The sequence below is a fragment of the Monodon monoceros genome, unplaced genomic scaffold, assembly GCF_005190385.1.
Source record: "Monodon monoceros isolate NGI ecotype Baffin Bay Population unplaced genomic scaffold, NGI_Narwhal_1 Super_Scaffold_15, whole genome shotgun sequence".
Classification (NCBI taxonomy): Eukaryota; Metazoa; Chordata; class Mammalia; order Artiodactyla; family Monodontidae; genus Monodon; species Monodon monoceros.
In genome coordinates, this window is record NW_021703771.1 from 85,815,190 (window position 1) to 85,821,189 (window position 6,000).

The window sequence follows — 6,000 nt, forward strand, 5'->3', positions numbered from 1 at the left end:
GGACTCCCACCCCGGGTGCTTCCTGGCAGAGAAGTCCTGGCAGCCCTGGGCAGGAGCTGAAGCAGAAGAAGCGGCCCACCCCATCCAAGCGTCTACAGCCTCCCGTGTGGGCTAAACTGGAGAGGAGAGCGCATGTCATCAGCGGGATCTGTGGGGGAGGGTTTGCGGCGAGGCGTGAGCTTGGCCAAGAGAAACGTCTGGACAGGTGGAGAAGGACAGCATGGGGGACGGGTGGAAGGGACAGAGGGGCCGCGTGGCCAATGCCGGGAAGCCCAGTGACCACATCCACAGCTAAATGTCTTCATGTGTCCAGGCTCATGGTTCAGAGACTGCGTGTAATGAAAGAAAATGAAAAGTATTGCCAAGGAAAATAACAGTTTTTAGAAAATTCCCGAATCTTTTCATTTATTCATCAAGTATTTCTTGAATGCCAGGCACTCTTCTAAGACACTGGGGATTACAGAAAACACTATGTAACAGAGTGAGAAAGATGCTCGAGGGTAGACGGTAGAGAAAAACACTAAGGAAAATAAATAAATGAAACGTGTATTATGTTGGATGGTGGTTAAGTGCTGAGAAGGGAAACCAAGGCAGGCGAAGGTGATTTAAATACGGGCAGGGTGTGGAGGCAGTGGGGAAACATCACATGGTTTCCTTGGTGCGGCCTTTTTTTTTTTTTTTTTCTGCGGTACGCGGGCCTCTCACCATTGTGGCCTCTCCCGTTGCGGAGCACAGGCTCCGGACGCGCAGGCTCAGCGGCCATGGCTCACGGGCCCAGCCGTGATCGGGGCATGAACCCGTGTCCCCTGCATCGGCAGGCGGACTCCCAACCACTGCGCCACCAGGGAAGCCCGGTGCGGCCTTTTGAGTAAAGACCAGAAGGAAGTGAGAGAGTATTGAGGGGAAGTCTGCGGGAAGTCATTCCTGGAAAATGGAACTTCAGTGCAAAGGCCCTGGGGTAAGAGGACGTCTGCTGTGCTGAGAGAACAGGAGGCCCGTGTGGCCAGGAGCAGACGGCCAACGGGGTGACATGAAGTAGAGGCAGCTTCCTACTGCAGCTCAGAATCATCTTTAGACCTATTTCTGCTCACCTCACACAATGAAGAAATCGATGAAGCACGAACTACAGAAGAAGGAGGAATCCTCCAGGAAGCAGCCCATGTAGGGAGGTGGGTTTCTCTCAGGAACAAACCCTGAAACAATGCGTTTTCTCAGATGCCCTGTAAATGACGGGCGGGGACACCGGGTCTACCTCCTCTGCCCTGACTCAGCCCTGATGAGTCAACAACGAAGAAAAGTGCGTTTGAGGCTGACTGGAGAGCACTCTAACTTGGGGCTTTGGGGTTGAATGTGAGGTCTAAAGGGGCCTCCATCCTCGCCCTCGTCATCAGCGGAAGTGCCCGCTCTCAGGGGGGCCCTAAAACCAGCAAGAAAAGCCGAGTCTGGTGAACAAAAATGAAGATTTTTTTAGGAACGGACAGACCGCAAGCGCATTTGGCAAAATGGCATCGACTTGAAACCGGAAGTGGAATAAATGGCAGTGTTTACAAGCCAAGGCAAATGTTCAAAGGGAGACTCAGACACAAAGCACAGATGGCGGTGAGAAAGCCAGTGCGTTCTGCTGACGCCCACAAAATGCTGATGTTTTAAGTGCCCTGAAGGCTGTTTACGGCCTGAGCACCCACGACTCAGCCCCTCGGGCTCAGGCACCGGGAAGCGGCTCACAGCGTCCACACCTCGTCCTAGAAGGGACAGCGTGCAGCCTCTTCTTAGGGAACTTTATTTTTCACGCCAACACCACCTCTATCTTGTAAAAGCCAGTCAGAGTCTCTCCACCTTTTATTTTACAACGTGAAAAAGGAGGAAACTCTTTGCAGCGGGTGATTTGCCTGCTGAAATTGCAAGAAAAACGGGGCAAAAACCCCTATCACACCCTTTTCTGTCTATTCTAGGGGGTTGTCCACACCCTGGGGGACCCTGGAACTCCAAGATTCTTTACAAGTCCAATTATGGGAGCTGCAGAAAGGGCTCTGTATTTTTACCTCTTAGCAGCACCTGCAAAAATCATTCCAAAGTGTTCCTTCCACGTTTAATGAAGAACCGTTTAGGGTGAGTATTAAAGTACAGATGAAGGATGCTGATAAAATGAAGGACAAAGCACACAGACAGCAGTAATACACAGCCAGCTTCATCTCCACAGAGAAAAGGCCGTCACATGGACAGCGTAATTATCAAGCCCACAAACTTAGAGATTGTGCAGTGAACGTCTTGCGGAGGAAGACCGCTTTTCACCACGCTCAGTCCTGGTTTGGTTATCAAGTGGATAAATAACCTTAAGATTTCCAGGCCGCACTGAGGCGTCTTCTGTCACTTACCCAGGGAGGGGGCTGTCTCCCGTGCTGATGCTGGGGTAGACATCAGGGTCTGTAAAGAACAATAAATCCTCAATTCCAACAGCCGGTGAGCTCTGAAGAAGAGACACCTCATTGCACAAAAGCATTTCACAAAAATAAAACACTTCTTATTTGGAGATATTATCATGTATTTCAATATTTCTGGAGTTAAAAACATATTGTCGCATGTCTATTTGGTATTTGGTGGTTGACATAACTTTTCCCCCTCTCAAATAAATGTAGTCTTTATATCTGTCTGGTTTCTCCACATGTAACAAACGCCCGCACATAATAAGATGCCCAAAATGTACTGTTATTTCGCATCATTTTTAGAGGAAAATTATCTCTGGTTCTTGAAGTTCTTTTCTGTGAATCTTAGCGATGAACAATATTTGTAAAACATAGAACTAAGTATTCAAAAGCCGTATTATTTTACTGCTTCTCAGAATATCTAGATATGCTTTCGGCACAGCCCTCTGGTCAAAATAAGGATGGACAGACAGACTGTCAAGAAAATTAACTTATCATTAGAAAAGTTGAACTAATATATTTTGCAATTTCAGATTCATTAAAACTGGGTCAAATCAAATTAGACTATACTTAACATAACGGTAATCATTTTGTCTTTTCATTTTTGAAGTTAGAGAAGTTTTATTATTCCTGATAAATCAACAACAAATATTTTTTTCCATTTACATTTAAGGAAAATGCAGATTTCAACATTATCCACTAAGAGTGAGTGTGCGCTCTAACCGAGTGGATTGACAAAACTTCACCGCTAAACTATAAAGGCTTCAAAATTGTGAAAGATAGGTAAAAATGACAATTTAAAAGAAGTGAAAATTAAAAAGAAGTAAAGAATGGCCAGATAAGGTCTTCTAAAAGAATCTCTCACGTGTTTCTGACATTCTTGGTGTTTTAGAAGCATAAAGAATTCCTTATTACTATCATCCTAGACACACTATTACTATCACTTGTTGTTACCTCCATCCTGTCTGAAAACATCAGCAGGTATCTTCCCTGTAGTGTAAAAACTAAGGGTCCTCCCAAATGTAAGGGCCCTATTGTTGAACAAAATGCCACGGACGAAGCTTCGAGAATTAGAACCTGGTGTTTGCCATTTATCACACTCTGTAAATAGACTCAACTCAGGTTCTCAGCTGAGTGGCTTAACTACCACTCACCCCAAAACAAAGGCAATGGAAGGAAAGAACTCAGCTCTGGAGATCCCCTGAAGAGCTAAAGCTACTTTATTGCTATATGATATTAACATATTTTCATCTTAAAACTGGCACGTTTTTGTTTACCAACCAGAAAAAGGAGAAAAAAAGATTCACTTGATAAGAATTCACAAATTAACAAGATACCAGGGAAGGCGAGAGTCATCGCTCTAAGGTTGAGCACTAGTTTAACAGGAAGAGAAGCTTCTCTGATAAATCCTGGGATGCAACAGGCCCAGTCTGGTCCCACGCGGTGCTGCCTTCCAGCACCCACGGGCCTGGGTGTTGTGTCATTGTTCGCTGTGGATGACGGCACAGGCGATGCCCCACTGTCCCGTGCAGGCTGAGTTCTGCGCACTGCAGTAGCCAGGGTACATGGGACCCCCCCCTCCAGTCATGCTGGGCTCTCAGCTCAGTTACACGATTTCTTCAAAACCTCAACCCAGCCAGACTCAGCATATTTTCTGTCTCACATATGTCACAACAACCAGAAGTTAAGGGCCTTGTCTTTTTTTTTTGAGCGGCATGTGCGATCTTAGTTCCCTGACTGGGGATAGAACCTGTGCCCCCTTCAGGGGAAGCGCGGAGTCTTAGCCACTGGACCACCAGGGAAGTCCCACAGGGTATTGTCTTATACAGCATCCTTCAGGGCATGCTTATAAAATACAATCTGCTCTCAATGTCACCTGGGAATATCTCTAGGGTTTCCTTAGAGACCAGAGAAGGCTGCAGAGTCAGTTCACAGATGTTGAACTCGCAGGTGAGCGGAAGTGAGAGCGGTATCTATGACGCTGTCGACTGGATGCGCCAGCTGCTTCAGATGCCCTCTCTGCAGAGAAAGGAGGAAAGAAAAGAAAAAAACAGAAACAGAAGCTTCTGTTCAGCACCTCAGTCGTGCACACCAAGTGACACTACTGGCCCGGCTACCTTCTCCACCTGGTTTTATGTTTTCTACGCTTTTGTTTTGCTGCTGTAATTTTTAAGTATTTGAGTTTGGACAGATTAGCTCTGGGGGGAGGGGTTTCCACAGTGTGAAGGGGAACCAAGAAAGCTTTAAATACAGTGTATTTTCCAGCTTCCTGTCTTTACACCAAAATAAAGTATTGCCACTCACAAGAAAAAAAAACTACAATCTGGCAATTAGATAAAAATATATGTCTGGATTTACTCGAATGTGCACTTTTTTTTACTCATTCAACAAACATTTGTTGAGTTCTTCCTACGTGCCCGGCACCACGCTGGGCATTGAGGACAGCAGGCAACAAATGGATAGAAATGCCTGCCCACAAGGAACCTGCATCCAGGTGAAGAAAGACAGACAGCAGACAAGAAGCAAATAAACAAGTCAGCTTGCAGACGAGGCAGGACCTCGGCTTTTATGACACGTGAAGCCATGGGAGGGTTTCGGCCGGGAGTTCACAGGAGCAGGCTTGCAGCCCTGGGAGCTGGTCTCCGAAGGCAGCCCCAACTTCTCCATCTTTGCACACAGACATGTGGCTGCTTCCATCAAGAGGTGGGATGGATTTCCCTCCTCTGCACCTGGGCAGCCCTGTGACTTCCTGATTCACAGAAGATGACAGAGTGAAATTCTGAGACTTCCAAACCCAGGCCTGAAGAGCACAGCCAGTTTCAGCTGCCTCTTTCTTAGAAGACAGGCACCATTTAGGAAACATGGATGTCCTGCCAGAGAGAGAGAGAGAGAGAGAGAGAGAGAGAGAGAGAGAGAAAGGGGGTGGGCAGAGAATGACAGAGGGAGAGAGAGGCAGAGACAGAAACAGAGAGAGAGAGAAAAACAGAGAGAGAGAGAAAGGCACAAAAATAGAGACAGAGACAGAGAGAAAGAAGTCTAAAGCCATCTCAGATGTAATAGAGTCAACCCAGCTCCCAGCTAGATGCAGCCACGTGATTGAGCCTCGGGGAGACCAATAAAAGAATCCTCCACTTGAGCCCCAAACAGCGCTTAGAAACAGTCCAGTGTTGTTTGAAGCCACTGGGCTTGGGGGCACTTTGTCACACAGCAGAGACGGCTGAAACGCTGCCACATTGCTCTGCACCTTGTGTTACGTTCTCTACTTTCCCCTCTCCTTCCCTCCCCTTGCTTTCTCTCCAGCTAATTCTCCTCTCCTCTCCCGGGACAGCATTTACACAGAGCCTGGCCGGTGCCAGTTCTACGTCTCGTGCTGTGGAGACAAAACAACGGATCTCACTTAACTGAGCAGAGGAAGAGCTGAAAGCCCACCGGGTACCCTAAAAGCGCATGGAATCCTGGGTAGAACGTGTGAGGGCTGTCGGCAGCCGTTATTAGTAATAACAGGGTGTAAGACTAAAGTCGAAGCCCTGCAGAGGATTCAGGGTGTGTGCAATTCATGCGATCTGGACGCACATGC